This window comes from Onychostoma macrolepis, chromosome 05 (assembly GCF_012432095.1).
Source record: "Onychostoma macrolepis isolate SWU-2019 chromosome 05, ASM1243209v1, whole genome shotgun sequence".
NCBI classification, from domain to species: domain Eukaryota; kingdom Metazoa; phylum Chordata; class Actinopteri; order Cypriniformes; family Cyprinidae; genus Onychostoma; species Onychostoma macrolepis.
In genome coordinates, this window is record NC_081159.1 from 11,954,637 (window position 1) to 11,981,333 (window position 26,697).

Genomic DNA, 26,697 nt, shown 5'->3' on the forward strand with positions numbered 1-26,697 from the left:
TTTTAGTGGGGAAAATTCTGAGATATATGTGCATTTTACAGTCAGTGCTTCATAGACATTTACTGTATGACCAAAATGCATGATAATAAAGCAAACATAGTCTACTTGTTAATTTTACTAAATTAATGTAACTTATTGTTACACACAGATAATTTTTTAACGTTTTAGTACACCCTAAAAACACCCTAAAACTGCTTTAATTTGTTTTTCACCACAAGATGGCGCTCGAGATAAACCATTGAGTTCAGCAATGAATGGGAGCAGTGCTGAGACTGCAAAACCGTTAAAGACACATAGAATCCAAAGTCCTGTTTATACGTAGTGCTTATTTATTTATTAAAAACACCTTGCGTTGTACAGACAACAGTTTTTTCTCTTTTTTTTCTTCATTGTGGCTAAATTAGAATGGATTTGATTACATCTAAACCATTAAATGAATAAATGATTCCTACAGCCATTTAGCAGTTTTTCTTCACATAGACATCACAGGAAGAGATCACAGATGTAGCACTAAAGGGTCTGAAGGAATCAGCTGGTGTGGAGGAGTTAGGCTATTCATTCACACTCTGACTGACAGGACTTCAAAGAGACCATAAGCCTAAAATAATGTGTTCATGACAGTTTGACTTGGACAGCTGTTTCTCTCTCTATTAGCATCTCTGTTTCAAATGTCAATCAGTTTACACTACCTGTCAAAAATTCTATATTATTATTGTATTTGAAATTAAAATTCTGTGTATATATTTTCATTTAAAATGCAGTAATTAAAAAAAAATCATACAAATGGAAGGATTCAATGACTAAAACAAATAAATGGATAAAAATACCTTTTTTTAACCATATTGAATGAGTTGCACTTGGGCACTTGTTGGCTGTTGCATAATTATGTGGTTCTACTCAACTATTAAAATCTAACAATAACAAATGAATAACAACAACAAAATAACAAACTATCATCATCATTAACAACAACAACAATAATAATAATTGTTGTTATTATTATTATTATAGATGGAAATTCATTTACACACAATTCATAATTGTATTATTATTATTATTATTATTATTATTATTTAATTTGGCTATTACAACCCGAATGCCGGAAATGTTGGGACGTTTTTTAAATTTGAATAAAAATTAAAACTAAAAGACTTTCAAATTTCATGAGCCAATATTTTATTCACAATAGAACATAGATAACATAACAAATGTTTAAACGGATAAATTTTACACTTTTATCCAGCAAATGAGCTCATTTCAAATTTGATGTCTGGTACAGGTCTCAAAAAATTTGGCACGGGGGCAACAAAGGGCTGAAAAAGCAAGACATTTTGAAAAGATTCAGCTGGGAGAACATCTAGCAACTAATTAAGTTAATTGACATCAGGTCTGTAGCATAAAAGGGATGTCTTAGAGAGGCAGTGTTTCTCAGAAGTAAAGATGGGAAGAGGCTCTCCAATCTGTGAAAGAGTGCGTAAAAAGATTTCGGAATACTTTAAAAACAACGTTCCTCAACGTCAGATTGCAAAGGCTATGCAAATCTCATAATCTACAGTGCATAATAGGGATGTCACGGTACCAAAATTTTTGTATTCGGTAACGATACCAGTGAAAATCCACGGTTCTTGGTACCAATTTCGGTACCAAAGCAAAACACAAAAACATGCTAATTAAAAAACAAATTTTTTTTAAATTAATAAAGTCAAACAAAAATAAAATGTATAAAAATCAATGCCATTCTTTATACTTATTTAAAATTGTGTTTCAAGTTTTTCCGCAAGTAATAAAAGTATGAAAAACAGTAAACAAATTTCACCCAAATTTAATTTGTCTTTTAATTAATGAAATTTAAACTTTTTTTTTTTTTGTAAATAAAGGGGATTTAGGCTACTATTAAAATTAAAACTAAAACATGGAAGAAATATTGAGTGATTATTTCTTAAAAAATAAAGTTTTATAAATTTTTTCAACAGTAGTAGCAGTAGCCTATCACATACATTCTACTAAATAATAGTAGCCTAATGGTACAAAGTCTTTAGTTAAACCGGACGTTTATTTTGAAGGGTTGCCGTGAATACATTTAAATTGACGCTGGTTTTACTCAATGAAACGGTAAAATGCTCGTGAGGTGACTCTCAGAGCAGTTCTGGAGATGTTGTTTATGTATTTATTTCCTCACTGAGACGGCAGATGCTGAAATCACTGCAGTGTCACTGGCGCTTCAGTGTATAGTAACAAAACCGCGGGTCTCTGCCGCTCATTCATTCACACAGAGACTCGCAGAACATACAGGATTCACATTTGAATCGACTTTTGCGGCTTAATATTTGCAGATACTGGTCCATATCGCGATTTGATCTAAGTGTAATGACCTACCTTGACAAATTCCGTGACATTCCGCGTTAAACTGTAAATTCCGTTTTTATAACTGGATTCCGAGATTCCGTCCGCATTTTCTGCATCGCGGAAATCATACGCCAAGAACCGGGTCGAACGGGTACTCGGTACCACCGGTACTTCAAAAAACCTGGTACCGTGACGTTTTCATTTCTTTAGTACCGACTTGGTACCGAAGTACCGGGTCTTTTGACAACACTAGTGCATAACATCAAAAGTTTCAGAGAAACTGGAGAAATCTCTTTGCATAAGGGACAAGGCCAAAGACCTTTGTTGGATGCCCATGGTCTTTGGGCCCTCAGACGACGCTGCATCACTCATCTCCATGATTCTGTCATTGACATTACTAAATGGACCCAGGAATACTTCCAGAAACCACTGTCGGTAACCACAATCCGCCGTGCCATGTGCAGATGCCAGCTGAAGCTCTATCATGCAAAAAGGAAGCCATATGTGAACATGGTCCAGAAGCACCATCGTGTCCTGTGGGCCAAGGCTCATTTAAAATGGACTGTTTCAAAGTGGAAAAGTGTTCTATGGTCAGACGAGTCCAAATTTGACATTCTTGTTGGAAATCACAGATGCCGTGTCCTCCGGGCTAAAGAGGAGAGAGACCTTCCAGCGTGTTATCAGCGTTCAGTTCAAAAGTCAGCCTATCTGATGGTATGGGGGTGCATAAGTGCATACGGTATGGGCCGCTTGCATGTTTTGGAAGGCACTATGAATGCTGAAAGGTATATAAAGGTTTTAGAGCAAGATATGCTCCCTCCAGATGACGTGTATTTCAGCAGGACAATGCAAAACCACATACTGCAGCTATTACAACAGCATGGCATGTAGTAGAAGAGTCCGGGTGCTGAATTGGCCTGCCTGCAGTCCAGATCTTTCACCTATAGAGAACATTTGGCGCATCATTAAATGAAAAATATGTCAAAGACGACCACGAACTCTTCAGCAGCTGGAAACCTATATCAGGCAAGAATGGGACCAAATTCCAACACCAAAACTCCAGAAATTCATAACCTCGATGCCCAGACGTCTTCAAACTGTTTTGAAAAGAAGAGGAGATGCTACGACATGGTAAACATGCCCCCATCCCAACTATTTTGAGACCTGTAGAAAGCTCATTTTGTGTATAAAATTGTAAAATATCTCAGTTTAAACATTTGTTATGTTATCTATGTTCTATTGTGAACAAAAAATATTGGCTCATGTGATTTGAAAATCTTTTAGTTTTCATTTTATTCAAATTTAAAAAACGTCCCAACATTTCCGGAATTCAAGTTGTAAATCTAATTGAATGTGTAAGCATTGAAAGCATAAGCATTTAGATCAAAACGTTTTTAAGATCATGAGAAGATCACATTTAGTCCAGTGTGTCACACTTTAACTGTTTGTGTAACTTTGATGTTTCAAAAGGTGGGTCATTTGTGATCACTTTTCAAACTATATCTTATGCTTTCTTCATTTTAGGCTTGAGATTAAGCTCAGGTCAGGTGCTGTAAACACACGTTGGCAAGCTATAAAACCAGAAAGTCTCTTAACATCTCAGCTGTAATAATGCCTCATTTTTCTTTCCTCACAGTGGAGATTTGCCTTGCACCTGATACATCAATGAGGCTCTGGAAATACCTCCTCTTCCTCCGCACTCACATTTTCCGTGTCAAAGCCTAATCAGACCGACTCACGCGTGAGCCGCTAATGATGCAACAAGTTCCGAAGGTAATAGCTCGCTTGCTGTTTGTTTGTTTATTCGCTCGCCATCATCTGCATTCCTAACATTATTCAGCTCTCCGTGCATCAAGCTTCCTGTATGGGAATGATTTGTTTTAACTACACAACAGAGGTGATGTAGCGTGTTATATCAGAGCCAAATCCAAAGCCAGCCCTAAACCATTTACTTTAAAGGCCAGTTTGTAGATGTTGAGTAGCCTTGATACTGGAGTCTAGACTGTATGATAATGATCTGTGTATGATCTCACTACAAGCCTCTGAGTGGTGAGATGGCAGGGCTGTTACTTTACTTAAGCTGTCCAGATGTTTAAAATCTGAAATACAGCATGGGATTCAAGGAGAAGGAGTTAGACCGTGATTTGGGATTGATCCCATGAGAATTAGCCACTTCACCTCAGCAGGCATTTGAGTTTCCTGTTTGGGAAAACCAGCTATAAGGGCAAGGACAAGGTAGAGAGAGATGAGCTTGTAGAGACAGGCCCTATATATGCAGCAGCTAATACAGATATCACAGGCTCTCTGACCTCTGTGATTTACTGTCCTACAGGTGTGAATCATCAGACACGCATAGACCATTTGACACTTTTTTTCTCTTGTCTCTATCGGGCAAAAGTTTGGAATAATGATATTTTTTAAATAGTTTTTGAAATAAGTCTCTTATGCTCACCAAGGCTGCATTTATTTAAGTTCTGATTTAAATTTATTCAGTATTGATAAATGTTATTACAATTTAAAACAATTTTCTATTTTAATATATTTTAAATGTAATGTATTGTAAATTCTCAGCAGCCATTCTAAAATAATTTAATATTCTGATTTGGTGCTCAAGAGACATTTATTATTTTTAAAAATGCTGAAAACCATTTTGCTAATATTTTTGTGGAAACTGTAATGCTTTTTTTTTTTTCAAGTTCAGAACATTAAGCTTTTGCAATGCTCACAGAAGAATTTCTTGGTCTAAACTCTGTCTGTGCCGCTAACTACATCTGGTCATCAAGCTGGTGTGTGATTAACATTTCCTTTACTGCACCTTAAGGCTCCACACACAATAAATAGCTTGTAAGGCTGACAAATTTGGGGTTTACAGAGTAAAATGTGGGGAAACATTGCTGTTTACATATGTGAATCCCACAGAACCACATCCAAGTCAAGAGATTGGAAGAGGAAGAAATGAAGACTCAAGTACTAATGTGTTTTAACACTCCAAAAATCATTATTTTTAGTAAGGAATTAAGTTAAACAATGTCCCTAATTTATTTCCACAAAAATTTTATGTTTTCAAATGCAAGATTCTTCATTTATGAGATTACGGACCGATAGCTGCCACATTGTCACCAAGACATTTGTCTGGCTGCAAAACTCATTTTAAGGCATTTGACAGACATGGAAAGTGAAACACTATAGCATTCAAGTTAATTCCATTCCAGTCTTTGGGAAGAGTGCTGGTCCTTTAATTTATAGTTCAGCAGGCTTCATTGCAAAGAACAACTGTTGCTTTCACAATAGCAAATCGGTAAATGTGTACAGTAAACATCCGTTTATCATCATGTTGTGCTAAAATGAGACGCAGGGAAGTCAGAAGACCTTTAGATTATAGTTATTCAATGTTGCTGAATGGGGATTTTCATGAATGGGTTTCTGTTGATACTAGAGTCCAGTGCAGAAGTATTTGTAAACTAAGATTAAGATAAGCCAGTGTAATTAAGTAGAGTCAACAGTAACAGATTTTATTCATTATTTATTGTTTTTTCCAAAACCAAGAGACCCTTGCATGAAATGCTGAAACAAAATGTGCTGGTTCACAGAGAGTGAGAATGTTGATAATAAAACACTGTACATTGGATCATAACGTGTGTTGACCTAAAACTGTAGATAGAAAAAGAATTCAGTCTAAATTATACATACATAAAGCCACTGACCATACAGTGAGACAGTCACTGAATAAAGGCTGATTGTGGGTCTCTGTTAGGTCCTCTCCATCAGTTTTTTCCCCCTTTAATTGCAGTAATCCCTCACAATGAGGCCTCCCGGCCTGTCTGACAGCTCTGACTACACAGTCAAATATACGGTGCCTGAGAAAGAGATAATAGCTACTCATGACCTTATGGCCTAAACTGATCACTGAGCTATTCAAGCTAATTGGGAAGCTAGGCCTATATAATATTTACCCTTATACAATGGATGTTATATAGATAATTATAATGGATTAATTAGTTTAGATTATCTTCAAAGTAAATTTTTTAATGCATATTTTGCATAGTCTTTTTATTTTTTTATCATATTATTATTATTAATGCACATTTCATGTTTTTTAGTGATATACACCACTGTCCAAAAGTTTGAGGTCAGTAAGATGTTTTTAAAGAAATTAGTACTTTTATTCAACAAGGATGCATTCAAGACTTTTACACTGTCACAAAAACAATTCTACTTCAATTAAATGTTGTTTTGAACTTCCTATTTATCACAGTTTCCACAAAAATATTAAGCAGCACAACTGTTGTCAGCATTGATAATACTAAGAAATATTTCTTGAGCACCAAATCAGCATATTAGAATGATTTCTGAAGGATCATGTGACACTAACGACTGCTAAAAAATGCAGCTTTGTCATCACAGAAATAAATTACATTTTAAAATATATAAAATAGTTTTAAATTGTAGTAATATTACTGTGATTAATATTACTACAAAAGCATCTAAAAAATGTATTGACCCCAAACTTTTAAACAATAATGCATGTATACAATACAATAACACATTTTGCAATCAGTTCACTTCAGTAGTATTGTATGTAGTGCAGTAGTACTTTTTAGGGGATTTTAAGAATTAACCAAAGTTCATCTTTGAATGACTTTAATTAGTTCAATATCATTAACCACTTACACATACAGAAGATTGTTTAATCACTTAAACACTGATCAAGCAACCAGAACAACAGATTGAATGCACCATACATTACCATTTAATCTCAGAAGTGACATTGACATTCCCCCTAAAGCGTCATCTCAGTTTCATTTGTGTCAATTTGTTATTTCTAAGTAATCTTGTGGTTGCTCTGGAGTCTTTAGGGGTTTTAAAATCATTTTCCTCCTCTCAAATATGGCCAAGCTTACACACATCAAAACCTGTTATTATTGCAGATTGAATAACTGCAGGGCACTGAAACAAACATGAGTATAGCAATTATGTGGGTATGCCACATGACATCCAAGTTTATTAAGCTACACTGTTGAAGCTTTTAGTGACACTGCAAGATAATGCATTAGATGCTAAAATCCTCCAAGAAGGACAACAGATGAGCAGGTAGATGATATCAACAGGTGGACTTCTATGGCAGCACAGAATAAGCAGAAAATAAGTTTTCATGGGAAACTACTTTTGAGTTCAGAAATCAAATTAGCTTCTATGTTTTTCCCTTCCCAACAAAGAGCTGGGAAAAATGAATATTAAATGATGATAATTACATGTGTAATCAATGCTTTATCTATGTGTTTAATTGTTTTTCATGCTCTCATGCACATTTGTGGTCTCATAAATTTGCTAAATGAGTAATTTTTTATTTATTTTTTCCTATCAAGCTTTATCTTCTGATAATTCTTCTTGATACTGAGCAATAACAATATTATTATAGTTCAGACATGATTCTGGATTAGCCAGAACTTCCCACAGATTTAACCAATTTAACCACGGACCAAGGAGGACTATTATATCTAAAATGGGTGCCAAGAAATGAATAACCACCAGAAGAATATGTGATAATGAGCATAATAACTTAAAAACTTTAATTTTGCCTGGTGGTCTCTGTTGAAGAAGATCTTACAAAGGATTCAGATCATACCCTTGTCCTCTGGCTTTTTATAGTTTTCACCGACTTCATAAATAGTTTTTTGTATCCTCTGCTTGTGCAACACTGGGGCCAAAGGCCAAAAAGGCCAGTCATATTTGACTATGAACCCAGGGCTTGATTAGCCTCAATCCCCTTCTAATTAGCTCCAGAAAAGTCTGTTCACTTACTCAGGATTGTGCTTGGCGTCAGCGGCGTGCTATCTCTGCTCTCATGTGCAGTCCCGCCAAAAACATGCTAGTGTCGATGCAAGACAAATGGGCCATTAAAATGGGGTCTGTTTAAGAAACCTCACTGTATGGCCAACAGTTTACTCAGGCACCAATTAGAGCCGTTCAGAGCAAGGAGGCAACATTTTGTTTGTAGTGAAAATGCATCTTTAATTGGTCCCCCTTTATTCAGTACAGAAAGGTGTGTGTGTTACGTCAAAGTTTGACTGCTTTTGGTTACGCTAAACCAGTTCCAGATTTCTTAGAAGACAGAATGTTAATGGTTTGATTGTGTCACATGATCAGCCTTCCTCTCTACTAAGTCCATTTGGGGCTCCTGATACATTGCATTAAAAACCCTGCACACTTGCAACTCAGCACTTCAAAAGCCATTACGCCATTCATCTACACATTCAGAGCACACCATCTATTGGCCTTAACACAGAGTGAATTCTTACCAGCACTTGGAGACACTGTAATTCAAAACAAAACAATCTGGATAAAAGATTCTGTTTCTTTCATCGTTTAATGTTTTGGCATGTGATAAAAGGTCTTGGACGTCAGTTCTACGGGTGTACAATTCATATGAGACATAAAGGAAAATGAATTAAGAGCAGATGGAAAAGTGCACAGGCCCAAATCACAATTCATGAACATCTGGATTAAGAATTAATCTTGGGAAATGTTCTCTGGTGGTGTGGCAGGGTAAACCGAAATCATAATCAGTGGCAGCATTTAGAAGTACAATTAAGTCTCGATGCATGGAGAGGAGCTCTGCAGTAGCATTATGCATTTTGAGCATGCTATTTGATATAGTTCATCTTTCTGCTTAAAATATAAAATATATATTTAAAGAGAGATGGGTTCCAGTCAAACAGATGAGACGGCACATTCAAGACATTGTTCATGGTTTTTGGCTCATTCTTAGTTGCACAACAGATTCAGTGAGTTGTTGACTGAGGTTTCACGCCGACCAGACAATTAAATCATTATACAATTGAATCAACCCAATCTCATGATAAAATGAATATGAATATATGAATTTGCATGATGTGACTAGTACAAAAACCTACCATTTTTAGAAAAAAAATAAAAAAATAAATGCAAGCATGAAGTTCCACCCCAACCCCATCCCTAAAATTAACCATCTGTAGGGCATATGCAGATCGTATGAAAATGTATGAATGAGATTGTACAAATTCAAATGAGTTAGCCATCAATTTGTTAAAACATAAAAGTTGCAATTTGCCATGAGAGAGTGTTGGTTGAATCACAAAAGAATCATTCAGTATACAATTTGAGAACCAATTCAGCCAGTTCTTCTAAAAGAATTGGCTCAAACAACGAGTCACTCATGAATCTGACATTGCTATCAAGTGTTGAAGCAATATTTAATTTCTTCACTTCAATGAAGCGATAATGAATAATTCACAGTCATGCAGATTTCAGCCACATGAAAGTCTGCTAAGAATAGGACAACTGTTTCTCATTCTTTTTCTCTTTCTCTCTGCCAGACGGGCAATTGTGAAGTTCAATGAAATCACACCTGATATCGCACCAAAAATCTGTCCATCGATAAAGAACAAAGAGCATGAATAAAACCACTAAACCCCTTGTTCTGATGTTGGTTATGTATAATCAGCAGAGATTAATGTTTAAAAAAACACTTGACACACATTAAAGAATATGCAGCACATAACAGCTTGTGTATGACTCCACATGTGCAGCAGTGTTTCACAGCCAGCAGTTTCCAACTGTGAGACATGTCATGAATTTTTTGACAACAATGACATTGAAATTCAATCCGTCATATGCTAAAGTGAACAAATGAAAGCAGAAAAAACCTTGACGTACAGTGTTGCATGTATATTTATACATGCAATGAATGGGATAATTTAACTCCCATTCCTTTGCACCCATTACCAGATTAACTTTACAGACAGCTTCAGGCGGCCTCGCTCTCCCAGCATCCCGCACTCTCCCTCTGTTGTGGGCTGCTGGCAGTTAGAGGCGAAGTGCACATGTTGGTGTTTATTTCCATTCTGTCATGTGTATGAATCTGATTACAGGTCACTAAGTCAATATTTAGCTTTTGCGGACGGATTGCAGGCGGTCAGTATATTTTGCTTCTCGCCACTTCTCCCAGCATCTGCTGCCAGAAGCCTGTGTGTAAAAATCAAAAGTGCACCACTGTGACAAATATAAAGACAAACAAACAAGATCAGAGAGGCTGTGTAAAACAGGGTGGCATTGTGTCTGTTGGCATTAAATATTAGCTCTTGTAGATATCGTTTTTATGAAGTGATGACAATCTTTTGAAATAGCATTGGTCATTAGGTTTAGGAAAAGTAAACATTTATTTATTTATTTGTACATTTTATTTTATTATTTTTTATTTTTGAGAAACGCTAAGATTGAAACCTACTTTTTTTATGACTACCGATACTGGCAATTCTATGGGTTTAGTGCTTTTAGATTTGAGCTCTGCTTTTGACATTTATGGGATTCTCTATCTTGTCTGGAACATTGTATTGGAATTAGAGGCACTGTACTTAGTTATGGTCTTACCTGTTGAATAGGAGATTTTCTGTCAGACTTGGTGACCACTCATCCTCGCCAACACACTTCACTTGTGATGTTCCCCAGGGCTCAATTGTGGTACTATTTTCAATAAGGCTAGTAAAATTTCAGGTAAACAGCAACACAGTCTGACAAAACTGCGAATCTTGAGCTGTGAGGAAAAGCCATGCAATCCTTTGGGAAGTATTACATCCTCTATATGGTTAATATGAGTTGTTACCATCTGGTCGAAGGTATAGGGTACCATTATTACGGACTGCCTGAGCAGAAAGATCTTTTATATCCTCCAGTATAGCTATAGTATAGTATACATCTATGGCAGTGATTATGTTGTTGTGAGAGGGATGTTGTTGTTTATTGTTGGTTGTATTTGTAATGTGTTGTAATGTAGATGTTTGTTTGTATTTGTAAATTGTTGTTGTTGATGACTGAAGGGTTGCCACAGATACAAAAAGAATTTCCAAAAGGACAATAAACTAAACTAAACTAAACAAATTATATACGCTACCTATTGGGTCAATATTTGGTAGATTTGGTGTGTCATACCACTGCTATGCTAATGACACCCAAATTTACAAACCAGTAAGATGAAATGATAACTCTGCTATTAAGTATCAGTTTTTAAAGCATCAGTAACATTTTACTTGTTTGTATAGTCTGTGTTGTGACTTCAAATGCTCTAGTCATTTTCTGAAAATACTAAACCACAATAAAAAAAACATAAAAAAGCCTAACATATGTTGACTATTATGTTATATAAAGACACCTAAATAGGTGCAACACCGATTGGTCGGCAACTCAAAGAAATGTTGAAATAAGCCTGAGGTGCACACATCTTGAATGCTCGCAATAAGGGCTGTTTCTGTATAACACATCATGGTTAAACTCTGCGCCGATTTACATTCTGGCCCTTAGGCTGAGAGGATTTAAGATTTATTAAAAATAGAGAGAGTATTTTTCTTTTAGTCATGACTATTTCAGGGGTTGCACTGTGCGAGCAGACCACACACGCTCTGACCCATATACATGAATACAGACATATGTGGACACTATGGCAAACACACACACACACACACACACACACACACAAATCAGAATGAAAAGGGTTTGTTTTCTTTTCTTGTAGTTTTTTCAAGTCTCTTTTCCCAGAGTTTTCATTTGATTCTGTTTAGCTTCAGTAATGGCAGGTTACAAAGTGAACTAGTAAAACATTGGAAAACTCTTGAGCCTCTGGCAAACCCTATAACTTTAAAAAAACAGCCAACTTTATTAATACGTTGGGTGAATGAATAGAAAGAACACAATGTGAATTGGATTCAAACTCACAACTGTGAGTTTGGATTTAAAACATTAGTTCAGTGTTTAGGGAACACACTATTTCACTTTTCAAACAAGAATTCAAATCCTTAATGATTTGCTAAAACTGGTCACGCAAAATGGAAATGAGTATGACAGCATGACTCAGTATTACAATAAGAAGCCAAAGAACACAAAGGGCTTTCAGGTGTTATTTTCACAAAGTTTAACATCGATATGAATGTATTTTTATATGTATATATGGTTTTTATTTATACACCAGTTATCCCTTCACCCCCAAAACACCCTAAAAGGTTCCTCAAACTCTCAACGCCTGCCTTCGCTTGCAGTGTAATAGGTGAACAACACGCAGGAAATAAGTTCAACCCCCACCACCAACTCAATTTCACTTAAACTCACACACACATCTGGAATTCATTGTGAAGCAGGAAAAAAATGGGGAAAATGAGAGTGAGGAGAGACTGTAGATTGTACTTTGAGTTTGGTCCCCTGCCTTACATTTCCTCTGATGCTGAGATACTGTTGTGTGCCGAAAATCTCCTGGCGGTTTGTTTGCCTCTTGACATTTTTGGAATAATGGAGGCATTTTGGGAGGGAAACAAATAAGACATTCACACACAACCCTGCTTAAAAATCTGAGTTACTGCCCAGACAGGGCTATTTTTCATAAACGGTGCACTGATTGTTTTAAATCGAAATGCGGTAACAGAGGCTTGTGCAGCCAGAAGCAAACCATTTCATTACAGTAATTCGACAGATGGGTGTACATGTTGATGAGGCCTCTCTCATCTATGTTGTAGACCACCAAAAACGAGACATGGATTACAGTAAGATAGTATAATGCACTTCCTCTGGGTCTCCTGTCAGACCATTGTAATTTAGGTACAATGTGTGTGGTAGATTGGTTTTGTGTGTTTCAGTGAGAATTAAACAGAAAGAAAGATACATTACATCAAATTACTAGTCTCATTAGGTTTATATCCAGCTTTTCCAACTGTTGATATCTCTCTTTAAATGTTAAAAATAACCGGAAGACTGGACTCTATATTGTCTCGCTGATGTATAGGGTCGGGGTTAATAATACCATGGTAATAGTTCAGGAAAACTGGTATTAAGTTAAACAGACCAATGGGAGAAGCATAATTGTTTGGATCTCTATTCATAATCAACTGGCCATTATGATAGAGGCTGCAAGTCTCTCTGCCATTAAGTGTGCTTGGGATCAAAGCAGCTTGGTATTCAGATAAGGCTGAATGAGAGCAATTTGATTGGTGCCTGATTTGAGAAGCAAACTGATTTTCTCAGTGGATAATTGGGCATGATGTCACATCCCCGCCATTTTGACCACTCCCTTCTTGACCTTTTTCAAGCTGTTTTATTTGAAAAAAAAAAAAAAAAATAATCACGAGGAACTAACAGAAACATGTCGTTTTGGCAGACGAATCAGCTAACATCCCTGAAGCAGAAATAGGTCCTCCTTTTTCTTACCAGTGGAATTGGAAACACAAGAAAAACCTTTTTGCTTTGTTTTCTGAAGTTTAATTTCCGTACTTTGCTCTAAGTGTTCCCAGCTGCTTCCCCCCCTTTACGTAACACTTTTCTCGGCAGGGTTCTGTCTTAACAAGGGTGCCGCACAGTCCCTGGGTCCCAACATTTATTTTGCACACCATTCAAGTCAGCATGCAAGCACTGGTGACTAAGCTCAGATTTAATAACCACAGAGCTGAGACACAGGGTGAATCTGGTCCACATTGTTGGCTGGAATATCTGAATATATCTTTCAGCATAAACTTCAGCTCAGATTTTACTGAATTAAAAACCTGACTATGGTACAACAAATGACAGATTTGTAATGAATAAGTATTTTTTCTCAAAAGCTCGAGTGTTTCATTTCTAAAATACTAGCAGCACCAAATAGAATTCCAAAAATAATGACTACTTTCAAACAGGTTTCCAAACACTCCCTCCACATCAGACACCATTAGTCCCGCTTCAAACTTTGTTATATATGTTAATAATTAGATGTAATTGTATCTCCTTCTGCAGCACAGCTGAGAGATTCAGTCAGTTTGTAGGTTTACAGCAGTAATACTCTAAAGATCATCAACTCTGATGATAAGCATCACCACAAACTCTTTTTGCACTTGTTCTGCGAATGTGCAACAGTTTTTTGGCTGAGATTTTTCTAAATAAACCATTGAAATCCGCAGCTGCTTTGCAAGAGTCTCCACTATTTATATGTAAACTTCTGGCTTTATTAAAAATAGTAAACAAGTGGTTTTAATGTGTGACACTGGCCGTTGGCCAATGTAAATGCTTTTGTTATGATAACAGGCTAATTTCCTGTAGTTAAGATTTTTGTTTAACTTCAGGCCTATTCTCAGCCACTGCCTGGCAAGGGCCTAGAGCTCTAGTTTTGTCAGTCTCTTAACCTTAGCTGTAAGGAGCATACCAGATGTGGCTTCTTTAAGCAAATTATTAGCTGTTCTAGTACATGTAGCTTTCCAGCTAAGTATTTCCATCCTATTTTTGGCAAAGGGAAGAAGATGACATTCCACTGTGGTAAGATAATTTTTTCCCTGACAACTCGTGGTGCTTAATCATTTATCTTCATGGAATTCTTGTACTGAGGCAATTAATATAGCTTCATTCCATCTCAGCCTTCCGTGGCCTTTGCTGCTTTCAGACATCCCAAATTGGAATGGAAATATTCTGTGAGGTGTATTATGCCTAGAATATTTAAGAAGCTGTATGGATTCTCAATGAAGTATAAAGGCAGACTTGTTTTAGGACACTTAAGTTCAACTATAAATATTTGTTACAGCCATAAACTCACAAAGAAAAGACATAACCAAAGCACCTGGCCATTTCAAATATAGCTGACATAAGCCCCAGTAGTCTTTAATTGAAAATATCTGCTTATAAAGAAGCTATAGTTTGCTTTAAAGGAAAACGCCACCGTTTTTCCATATTCTAATATGTTCTTCCCTCAACTTCCCTCTCCCATCTCAGTGCGTGCACTCAATCGCTCTAGCGCACGGCACCACTATGCTAGCGTTTAGCTTAGCACCATTCATTCCTTAGGATCCAAACAGGGATGAATTTAGAAGCCACCAAACACTTCCATGTTTTCCCTATTTAAAGACGGTTACATGAGTAGTTATATATAATGTTATATTACTATGTTATATTACTGCGCCGAGGTCGAAGTGCTCTTCCGCCATACATTATAGTTATAGTTTTTTTATCCGCTTAAAAAATCGCCACGTTTTATTTTGTGTCACCATACTTACTCGTGTAACTACTCATGTAACCATCTTTAAATAGGGAAAACATGCAAGTGTTTGGAGGCTTCTAAATTCATCCCTGTTTGGATCCTAAGGAATGAATGATGCTAAGCTAAACGCTAGTATAGTGGTGCCGCATGCTAGAACGATTGAGTGCACGCACTGAGACGGGAGAGGGAAATTGAGGGAAGAACATATTAGAATATGGAAAAACGGTGGCGTTTTCCTTTATGTCAACATGAAATCAAAACTAGTTTAGTTTACTAATGCACGTTCCTAGCCTTAATGTGAATGATTCATTGTTGCATGTTATTCTGAGTAATTTTGTAATTATAATGATATATTTATTCAGATTACTAACCTTTAATTATAAAGAATTGAAATAACCTTTGGCGATGTCAGTAAGCTGAGCGGGCCGCTGAATAATGCTAACTTTAGAAAGAAAAGCCAGTCCAGTTGTGACAAAATATGATGAATGACATGGGAACAGGGATGAGGAAATTAATATCCAATATTATTCTGCCAGTAACTAACCCTAAAATCTGCTTTCCAAGCAGACTCTTAATTTATGGATCATTTTATAATATTGGCACGTAGTGTTATACAACTTAGTAGACACCGCCAAAATGAGCGACTTGCCATTGTGGATCTTCAGTTTTGCTTTTCTCCGCCCATACAGAGAACACTGTTTAAACCCTATGTTTGAGTTTTCACCCCATAAAGTCTTCCATAATGTCTTCTTCATTACTCCATTTCCTCTTGTCTGTCAACCCTCAGGACTCTGAAGGCATCTAGAATGACACAGAGCTGAGGGTGCCAGCATACTGGAGCTGATCATTCCACATCGTCCTTCACTTTTGCCAAAAAGATCACATTACCGTCACAACCGGTCGCCCCTCCACCCTGTCCTTGTAATCTCAGCCGGTGGACTAGATTTCAAAATCTCTTTGCACTTTCAGAAGGAGTTACAGTATGGACATGTATACTGAACATGTGGTTGCATCAGGCTGGCATAATGTGTTGTGCAGCCAACATTGGGGTTAATGATCTTTGTGCAGGAATGAAGGGGGCAGGGAATTCACACATGTATCATGTTATCGTCATCATTACCTTGAGGTCCTGTAGGGAGATGTTATTATTTCCAGATCCTGTGAGAGTCTAGCCCAGATCTGAATCACGCATCATAGCGTCTGCTGGGCGATTAGAGACTGATGCTGAAGATGTAGTGTGATAACTATGGCATAAGACAAAATCTTTAGAGCTGTAAAGGTGAAGAGTGTCAAAAAACAAAAACAAAAAAAAAACACTAGGTTTCTTTTTTTCTATATTCTATCTACAAACAAACCTTGCTATGTGTACTGCGTTAGGCTAACCAAGACTTGTCATAGCACTTGCATGTTGTTGCTCTTTTGTTGGTTTTGATTGCTTCTATTGTCCTCATTTGTAAGTCGCTTTGGATAAAAGCGTCTGCTAAATGACTAAATGTAAATGTGTCATTTCTGCACCACTAGTGGCGAGAAATGGAACTGTAAACTGTAAGACATTCAAAATGACACTGACCCCATGAGTTTGAGGCGGGATTTCTTTGTCCGACCAATGAAAGACATAGAGAGTGTTTAAAACTTGATTTAAAACAGACATTTGTATTCATTCATTTAGTGACTTACAAATGAAGAAACAAGCAATTCTGTTTGTTGCCAAGGCATTACACAGAATGTGCTATGACAAGAAAACTATGAACATAGCTTTAGACCTTTTGAACTTTTGTCCAAACATTAGACAAATTAATTGTTCTTACAGTCATTATTTTACCTAAATTATATCACACATCACATATTATTTATAGTGGTAGAGATGCTCTATATACAAATAAACCATAATGTGTAACCTCTATATCTGCTGTTGAAGTTTATACACAGAGGCTGCATTTATTTGATCAGAAATACAGTAAGACAGCAATATTGTAAAAAATTATTACAATTTAAAATAACAGTTTTCTATTTTAATATATTTTTAAATGCAATTTATTATTATTGTCTTCTTCAGTGTTTCATGATTCTTTGATAAATAAAAAACAACAAAATTAAAAAAACAAACAAAAAAAAAACATGATTTAAAATGTTTTGTAACATTATAAATGTCTTTACCACCATTTTTGATCAGTTTAATATGTACTTGCTGAATAAAAGTATTTATTCCTTTAAAAAAAAATCTTACTGAGCCCAAACTGTTGAATGGTAGTGTATATGATGAAATGTCATTAACTATGATTAATAAAAGCTTCATTCATTTCATGAATGTAACGATTCCTGCTCATTGTGTCTATGGTACGCTCAAGTTGTCCCATTGGAATAATTGGAAACAGGCACTGTATGTCTGCCTATAAACCCAGTTTAGTATTGGGGACTGCTTGAAAAAGAGACACATGACACATGTACAGCTAAGGAAATATTTACAGTAAGAATACATACACATTACGCTCGGTGAACCTTAGTGAACTCTCCCAGACTACAGTGAGTGCCCTTAAGAGGTGGTGGGTCTGATATATTACTTTAAACAAGCAGGGCCAGCTGAGGCTAGGTAGGTCTTAAAAATGGCACTTGTGTAAACATTTAGGAGCAGAAACAGTGTTGGAGGGTAGTTAACATCTCGTGGGTCTTTACTAACATCATGCTGCGACGAGTGAGTGAAAAGGAGTGCTTCTTTCTGATGTCGAGGTGTTTATCTGTACATTTCATAGTTTATTAAAGAAAACAAACATTACATAGCTTAATAAAGATACTTGAAGTGTCACAAGGGATTCGGGTGGGCTGGAGGGCTTCAGAAACACACACTAAAAAGAAATCAAATCAGCTAAACAGAAAGCAAAACCAGCACAGATTTTTTTTAAATAAAAACCCCCCCCTCACACACACACACACACACACACACACACATTTGTTTGTACACAATTTTACATCCGCAGCATATTCATGTGCATTTTGTAGTCCATACGAACATAACAAAAACAGATTAGGGAGACGTCCTCAGACATACACACACTTAACAAGCTCATAATTGGGCGATGCATGATGACTTCCTGTCAGAGCTCCATGAGGGATTCTTGTTCTTGACTCCGCTGATGACCCCAAACCAGAAACCTCAGCTTTCATTCCTCTGCCCTTGAAATATGCCCTGTGGCTTTGAAAAGCTCTCCAGTGCATCATCAACTGGCCAGTTTTTATGTCGCAGCAGGCGTCTGCCTTCATCCGGTGTCCCTTGTAGCACATTCTTAGCTGAAAAGCCTGTGTTTTATTTGCAGTATTACTTATCTTGTATACCATGAAAGAAATACAATTTTACACCCGTAGACAAAAAGATAAACAAAGAAATTAAGCTGCTTTGATATTCGAAAGTAGAAAATAAATCAAGTTTCCGTGCTTTCCTTTCCTTTTTGTCACATGAAGACTCTAAGGTTTCAAAACAGATTTCACTGTCTAAAGATGTTTACGTCAAGGTTTTTCTTTTTTTCTTTTTTTACGACAGGGAACTGCCTATGAGGTTGACAGCTTTTAATCCATTTAATGTGGAGAAGCAGGATAAATCAGAAGGTAAAAGCCTTCATGGAATGTGCTAATAACAACCAGATCAAAATCGTGTTTATCACTGGCAGTCGGTAAGGGAGGCGATCCCTCATCTGCTCAGCACTGAATCTACTGTCTGCACAGCTAAATGCCAAAAGCCATCAGCCAGCATGAACAACCTGAGGGAGACGTTCACTCCTCCATGTCTTAGATAAAGTCGCTTAGTGAATGCAAAAAAGAAATCAAAAACTGAATATCTGCCAATATAATCTTTCCTGGAATTCCTACATTTCAAAATAACAAATATTCGTTAGATGAAATAAATGTCTTTCTTTCTTTATCTAACTTTTCCCCCTCAAAAGACCCAAAGACAAAGTTTGATTGCCTGAACTGAACTTGTAATTAGTTCCACCAATTGTTTCCCAAGTGAGTTCTCACAGACAAGAGGCAAGCTAGTGTAATCCAGGATGGCTCAGACCAAAGATGCCTAATTCCTCTGAGCCCCTGTTTCCCACTGACGACAGAGATGAGACAGTGTCATTATTGTTCTCTCTCTCTTCTTTTCTTCCTCTCTCAGTTTCTCCAACTCATTTTTTCCCGCAGTTGGAGGGTGAACAATAGGTCATTCATGCTCCCCTGTCATCCCTCAATGACGTAAAACTGCAGAGATGCCCCTGGGATCTTGATTGAGAAGTCTAAAATACAAATAAAAGACTGAAGCCTTGTTCAGACTATCAGTTCAAATCCCAACATTTTTGTGCACATCCGATTGTAATCGATCTAAATGAGTGACTGTCCACAATGTGTATCGCAACTGTTCAGATCCGATTTTCAATATCTGAATAGGTTTCTAAGGCAATGATGTTGCATTGGTATGTCTACGCTAAAAATAACAATAACAGCAATACACTTTGCAATACAGATGTTGCCGTTGTGCTGGATTATACAGTGTTGGGAAGGTTACTTTGGAAATGTAATAGGTTACAGATTACAAGTTACCCTACTTAAAATGTAATAAGTAGTGTAACTTTTCAGTTACTTTATTAAAGTAATGTAACTGATTACATTTGATTATTTCTTGATTACTTTTCTAAATTTCTAATGTTTTCAACTGTTAATCATTTTCAAACATGTAAACCAGGCAGGGTTAACCTTACAGTAGTACTCAACACTGATTACTGTCAGACTTTCAAAATATTTCATCACTTCAATTAAGATTATAATATTTTAATTTTAAAGGAGACATTGGATGAAAAACATCTTCATTTGCATGAAATTGCAAAGTTATTAACGTAATTTCGGGAGGAGTACACCCATCTAATCTTCCAATCAATATCCAAGTATAAAAGACAGCCTCTTACCACTTCTGTCGTTAGCTCTTTCGGCATCCCTCCTCCTCGCCATCTCCTCCTTTATGCATATTTATTTCATTTATCCTTCTGTCTATAGGGGGGTTATCAGAGCTCTGTCACGGCACGGGAGAGACGAAGACTCAAATGCTGGCAAAAGGAATTTTCTTTATTTACAAATTACAAAATAAACCAAAACACAAATGAAACCACCCCGAAGGGGAAAAAGCCAGAGTAAACACAACCACTGAAAACAAGACATACACAAGGCACAGGGCAGACATAAGTCACAGGCATACCTAGCACAAAAGTGAGACAAACGAGCCCCGAACAGAAAACACAGGAAGCCTAAATAGGGACGGCAATCAGGAAAACAGCTGGGGCAAATTAATCAATAATGAGGTGAGTGGAGTTTGGGGAATAGAATCCAGGAGACAGTGACCTCTGGTGGTGAGAGGGAGAAACGCAGGACCCGGACTCCTGACATGACCCCCCCTCTAAGGAATGGCTTCCAGACGTTCCCAAGCACCCAACAAGGGGGATCGTGAGTGGGCACCGCCGCTTCGGGAACCTCGTGAGCGGGCACCGCCGCTTCGGGAACCTCGTGAGAGGGCACCACTGCCTCAGGAGGATCGTGAAAGGGCACCGCCGCCTCGGAAAGGCCTGAGATGGGCCCCGCCTCCTTGGAGAAAAGCTCAGCGGACACCGCCGCTTTGGGAGCTTCGTGAGCGAACGCCGCCGCCTCGGGAGGACCGTGAGCGAACGCCGCCGCCTCGGGAGGATTGTGAGCGGGCACCGCCGCCTCGGGAGGATTGTGAGCGGGCACCGCCGCCTCGGGAGGATTGTGAGCGGGCACCGCCGCCTCGGGAGGATCGTGAACAGGCACTGCCACCTCGGAAAGGCCTGAGATGGGCCCTGCCTCCTTGGAGAAAAGCTCAGCGGACACCGCCGCTTTGGGAGCTTCGTGAGCGGGCGCCGCCGCTTCGGGAGGAACGTGAGCAGACACCGCCGCCTTGGGGGAACCGCGAGCGGACACCGCCGCCTCGGGAGCATTGTGAGTGGGCGCCGCCGCCTTGAGAGGAACGTGAGCGGGCACCGCCGCCTCGGGAGGATCGTGAACGGGCACTGCCACCTCGGAAAGGCCTGAGATGAGCCCCGCCTCCTTGGAGAAAAGCTCAGCGGACACCGCCGCTTTGGGAGCTTCGTGAGCGAACGCCGCCGCCTCAGGAGGATCGTGAACGGGCACTGCTGCCTCGGGAGCTTTGTGAGCGGACGCCGCCGCTTCGTGAGCGGGCGCCGCCGCCTCGGGAACTTCGTGAGCGGGAACCGCCACCTCGGGAAGGCCTGAGATAAGCCCCGCCCCCTTGGAGAAAAGCTCAGCAGACATCACCGCTTCGGGAGCTTTGTGAGTGGGAACCGCCGCTTCGGGAGTTTTGTGAGCGGGAACCACCGCTCCCCTCACCGACATCAGCGAAGGATCCTCCACGCTGCATCTCAGCCCGGGGCGCCCAAAGAAAGACCCCGAGATTCTGGAAGTGGCTGGCACGATCCGAGGAGGTTCTGGAGCAACAGCCCAGACTGGGAGGGGGGCACCCTCCCGCAGCTCCACCTCCTTCAAATAGATGACGTGGTCGACCATTTCCCAATAGGACCACGTATCTAGCTCCCCCAGCTCCTCCCGGTTGACAGGCTCATCCAGGCCCGCTAGAAACAGGTGGATGAGGGTGCTCCTCCAATCCCTAGCTCCAGGCCTGCCTCAAGAGGTTCGCGCATACCGCCCGAAGGCGATTGTTTTGTGGGCAGGGATGCGCCCACTGGCTGGGGCTTGGTTCCTCTGTCGACCCGGAGCTGGGTACAAGAAAATTCCCATTGCCGCTGAGTCTTCAAGTGGCTCGTTTGTACTGTCACGGGACGGGAGAGACGAAGACTCAAATGCTGGCAAAAGGAATTTTCTTTATTTACAAATTACAAAATAAACCAAAACAAAAATGAAACCACCCCGAAGGGGAAAAAGCCAGAGTAAACACAACCACTGAAAACAAGACATACACAAGGCACAGGGCAGACATACGTCACAGGCATACCTAGCACAAAAGTGAGACAAACGAGCCCCGAACAGAAAACACAGGAAGCCTAAATAGGGACGGCAATCAGGAAAACAGCTGGGGCAAATTAATCAATAATGAGGTGAGTGGAGTTTGGGGAATAGAATCCAGGAGACAGTGACCTCTGGTGGTGAGAGGGAGAAACGCAGGACCCGGACTCCTGATGAGCTCGAGTAGAATAGTCTCTCTGACCCCTCCATTGCGGACATCAAGCCAAATCTGTTTACCATTAATGCTAAGATTATATGGGCACACGAACTCGTGAAATGTGTCTTAGCAGTTTGTGGACACAACCACCAATGATAGAAATTCACTCCTTTTTTTAATCCCCCAAAAACCTAAACAGTCTCAATTATCAAGCCATTTTGATTTTGGAGTAAATAACCAGCGCTTTCTTCCACCTTCAATACCACGACTGAGGTGAGACCCTTGAGCAAGGCACCAAACCCCCAACTGCTCCCCGGGCGCCGCAGCAATATGGCTGCCCACTGCTCCGGGTGTGTGTTCACAGTGTGTGTGTTCACTACTGTGTGTGTGCACTTGGATCGGTTAAATGCATAGCACAAATTCTGAGTATAGGTCACCATACTTGGCCACATGTCACTTCACTTTCACTAAATTCGTTTATGTCTGGCTGCGCAAATCATTTTACTCCAGACTGTTTTCTGAATGAGGGACAATTCAAGGCAGGTTTTGTTAAAAAGTTAAAACTCAAGGATGGATCACTTCTGCAGAAGAGAGGGGCGGGGTGAGCAGTGCTCATTAGCATGTAAAGAGATACGCACCGAAACGAGTCACTGTGAACTGTGAGCTGTTTTTGACAAGGTAAAAAGGGTGTTGTTTTACATGACCACTGAGACCATTTCAAGAAGACCCTAATGAATCATACCAACTTGTGGAAAATGGGCACCCGATGTCCCCTTTGAAGCACAGCCACCACAAAATCAGACTTACTTTAAAATCATGCTGTGGTTAAATACAGATTTAAAATCATAACAAGAAATTATTTAATAGCTATGATACTGTTTTTGAAATCAAATCTTTGCATAGCTATGACAGGAAACACTGGATCTAACAATGCCTTAAAAAAAAAAAAAGAGTTAATCTTAAAAAAAAAAAGCATATACATAAACCCATATAGTAAATATTAGAGTTATCGGATAAGCATGTTATAAACTTCTGAAACATTGGTGTTTCATATTTTAGAGCAGTCACAGCAATTTATGAAAGAAGTCAATTAAATCTGTATGTGGCAGTGTGTGTGAAAAAAATCAGATGTAACCCCCTTTGTAATCTTTAACATTTTCAAGTAACTGTAATTTAATTACACATTTTTTCTCAGTAACTGTAACTGATTACAATTACTTAATATGATATACAGTATATAGGAAGCTGGAATACGCAGATTAATTCCATACTGCTGTCTCCACTGGTCTCAAAACTCAAAGATGTGTGTAGACCAGCTCTATATGGTCATTTTCCGATTAACTTGCACTTCACAACAATACAGCCTTGTTTCTGCTAAGAAACAAACAACGTCTGTTTACATTTTACATGGCATGAAAAAGTGATCGCTAAATCCAACCTGAGCGGTCAGACTGAAACAGATTTCCAGAAATGCATTTGAATAGGATTTCAAACCACATATAAATGAAGCCTGAAACAGATTTGTAAAAATCGAATTTCATATGATTTTTTTGCTGTTCACACATGCTAAATCGGATTTGGACTGACAGTCTTAAAAAGGCTATTTTTTTTTTGTCTCAGATATACAGTATATATATATATATATATATTTACTATGGCAATGTAATAAAAGAGTTAAATAAACATAGACCATTTAAAATTTCTTGTGACAGTTATTTAAATCAATATTTGCAGCATCAATTACAGCATTCGCACATCAACTAACTATTTCCCCAATAACATTTTTAAAGTTAGGGCACTTGTTTACAAAGGAGGCAACAGTGTCAGTGGAGAGTTTGAGAATGTGAGACACGTGATGGTGTAACAAATCAAGGCAAATATAATTTTTTATATGTAATTTTCAATGAAGCTGTCATCTTGTCCATCTCAGAACAAAATTCTATTAAACACAATATATATTTTGAGGTGTGGTGGAAATGCATTGACAAAAAAAGGCCAAGATTTAGATTTTTGGGTGAACTATCCCTTTAAATCTATAAATGTACTTTCCCTTTCTCCTGCTTGAGCACCATCACCATAAAAAGCCAAGAACAACATAAAAGCATATTCTTTCAAATTAGAAAATTAGGTGATCCTCCATCACAGGAGTACCAACAAAACTCTTTGCTTTCTTATTTTAGCATCAAAGGTTGCCGTGTTCAAAGAAAATCACAAAGATAATGGCTGAATGGATCAGATCAACAAGAAGGTATTCACGTAAACACAAACAGATTACAGTACAACAAGACATTCCATATAAACGATAAGATTTAAAGTTAACTTAACTTCAATTTCAAATAATGGGTTCCTGGAAATAAGCGGCTTGAGATCTAGTCACAGCAGTAATATAAAGCATGATCGATTTGGCATGATCGGAAGGTATTTACAAAGCCCCGAAACCATCCTGTTCCTGCAGAACTGAGTGTTATCTCTGCATTTGGATAAGGAAATGTGATTTATATGTTACTGAAGTGAAATAGTTTGCCTCTGTCTAGTGTGACTACTGTGTAACAGTTAGTGGTTTCACAACAGTATCAAGAGGTCATTTTGCCTGTTTCACTTACTTTTATTCTTTCATTTACAACTTATTCTCTCTCTCCTCACCTCCTCACCTTTGTGTTCCTGACACGGCCTGTGTTGTCTTATCCCATAAATGGTTAATGACCCCCTTGCACGTAGCAGAAAAGCTCTGAGGCTGGATTGTTTTGGAGAGAGGAATAGTTAAATTTACTGCTTCAACCAAGCAACTTTGGACCACCCGGCTCGGAATAGCACATAATACAATCCAGAGCTCGCTCGCTCTCACTCACTCTCTCTCTCGCTTTCTTACCCTTTTTCTTCATCTCCACCACTGGTGTCCCCCCTCCTTCGATTTACCTATATTTGGGATCCCTTGACTTGCAGGAATGTTCTGGCCCATGATGTTACAACAAACATCATCTCCTGCAGATCACCCTGAGCTGTAATTTATGACACAGCAGACTGAATCCCAACCTGTGAACTGGATCCTGGAGTGTTTCAAGGGATGCATGTTCCTGCATCTATCATATCTTGTGGTGTCAACTGAGAAATGAACTTTTTGAGTACTTAACTTCACTTTCAGCACTTTGCAGTCCTCCAGATGTCTTCATGTGCACATGATGTTCTAATTATGATGGCACTAAATATTACCATGATGTCAAAGCATTTGGGTGGATCCTTCACGTAGTCCATGGAATGTGTCACTTCTTAAAGGGGTAGTTCACCCCTTTTTCTGTAGAACACAAAAGGAGAATGTTTGAAGACTGTGCTGGTTGGTCTTTTGCATACAAATATAATGAATGTGATTTTTTTCCTGATAAAAATTGTTTTATAATGCAATTTTAAAAAATATCTCTGTTTACTGTGCTTTTCTGTTGCACAGTAATTCACAATTTGGCTAAAAAAAAGTGATTTAAAATTAATATAACTACATAAAAAACATATAATAACAATAACCATCATCATAATCAGAAATTATTATTTTCGTAATATATTATTGAAAAAAATATAGTATTTAAAAAATATGTAATATTTAAATTTTAGAGTAAAAGTGTAAAATTAAATACTAATACGTTTGGCTAATATTACTAATATTTCTTAATGTCTTAATTTCTTAAGGTTTTTTTTTATTTTATTTTTTTTACCATCAAACTTTTATTTTGGCAGAAGACTGTAGGGAAAGCTTCACCTGTGTTGACAAAATCCAGTTTACTGTTTAAGTGCTTTCCGTTACGAATTTGGAAGATTTTTTGGAGCATGTTCTCAAATGCACATTACAAGTGAAAACACTGAAAACACTAGATCATGAGCTGCTCATATCTTAACGAACACAGTGTCATGCTTCAATCTGAAACATGCAGCACATGTATGTAATTAAATCACAGCCTTTACAACTGATATTCACACTTGAATATCATAATGTGATTTCAGTTTTATTTTCATAAATTGTGCAGCCCTAGCTATTAACTTCAAAAAGCACACAAAAAGCACCAAAAAAAAGTCCAAAGGATATATATTCTAAGCCTTATGAAGCCACAGGATTACTGTACTCTCCCCCAACTGATTGTCCTGTTGTGGGTTCCCAATCATAAACCGAGCCTCA

The 26,697-nt window shown here is 38.3% G+C and overlaps 1 long non-coding RNA gene across 2 annotated transcripts in view; it reads left to right on the forward strand.

Annotated features, from left to right (window-relative positions):
* The first annotated feature begins 2,285 nt into the window (after window positions 1-2,285).
* Window positions 2,286-26,697, forward strand: part of LOC131540306 (uncharacterized) — a 36,509-nt gene continuing 12,097 nt past the window's right edge. For both annotated transcript variants that reach the window (XR_009271242.1, XR_009271243.1), the window contains exons 1-2: window positions 2,286-3,477; window positions 3,983-4,119. This is a non-coding gene — a long non-coding RNA (uncharacterized LOC131540306). The remainder of the gene's footprint in view (window positions 3,478-3,982; window positions 4,120-26,697) is intronic.